Below are 1,160 nucleotides of genomic sequence, written 5' to 3'. Positions count from 1 at the left end.
TATATTTTTTTTATGTCTGAACATAAGTGTAATATTTGCTGTGTAAAGTTTTACAGTTCAGTTACACTCATTCGTCGCCAAGGACAATTTGAAACGCTTACCTTGTATTATTTGCTCCTGAATGGAATGATTGGTAAAAGTACTACCGGTGAGTTGAAAAAAGATCTTACTGTTTTGTTTGGGTGATTAAAGCAAATGTTCTCAAAATATATCACAATGATCATATGTTCTGCAACAATGATTAAGTGGAATGAAAATATGTGCAAATACAATGAAATCATGACATCAGATTTTAAAGAATGACTAGTGGTGTTACAAATGTGAGTTTTGTGCTGAGAGATTTCAAAATGCACACTTTAGTTATGAAAATAGTACCAAACCAATTAAAAAAAACTGTAATGGATTGTTAACATGTCCAGACCCTACACCCCTACACAGTTTGATCAGAATTCACTCAAAACTGTTCAAGCTACTGTGTTCATAGTCAAAATGACAAACACGCAAATGCTACTGAAAATATAACCTCCTTGTCTGGAGGTGGTCTGGACTGAAATATTTTAGCCATTAAATGAATTTGAATGTGTTAAAACTTTTGTTCCCATCATGTCACTCCATCATGTAAGATTATAGACAGGTGGAGCACTGACCCACAGAACTGCCCTGTTTTTCCTATTTTTACAACAAAGGACAACAAATTTCTGCATATTCTACCTGTTTCCTTTATTAGAGTTAAAAAAAAACACCGGGATGCCATTGAGTGTGTCAGACAAGTCTGACAATGTGCACTGTTTCCTCATCTGTATGTGGCACAGTGTTTATCCTACACCTGTAGTTAGCCCAGAGTGGTACATTTAATCTGTACCGATTTCAATTGTATTCAGACGTGGGAGTGGGAGCACAGGGTTGCCTCGCTGTATCTGTGTCTTTCACAAAGCACAGCGGCATGTTACTGTAAAATTATCAGATTTATGGCAAAGGAGGACAAGAGAGAGGATTTGCAGCTCAGAGCAGGTTGGCAGTGTGTCAGATGGTTCGTACAGAAAAGTACTTTATTACTGCAAAGAAGATAGATAGATAGATAGATAGATAGATAGATAGATAGATAGATAGATAGATAGATAGATAGATAGATAGATAGATAGATAGATAGATAGATAGAT

This window comes from Pundamilia nyererei, unplaced genomic scaffold (assembly GCF_000239375.1).
Source record: "Pundamilia nyererei isolate P.nyererei 1_Seehausen unplaced genomic scaffold, PunNye1.0 scaffold00001, whole genome shotgun sequence".
NCBI classification, from domain to species: Eukaryota; Metazoa; Chordata; class Actinopteri; order Cichliformes; family Cichlidae; genus Pundamilia; species Pundamilia nyererei.
The sequence above is the reverse complement of the archived record's forward strand: the minus strand, read 5'-3'. Positions refer to the sequence as shown.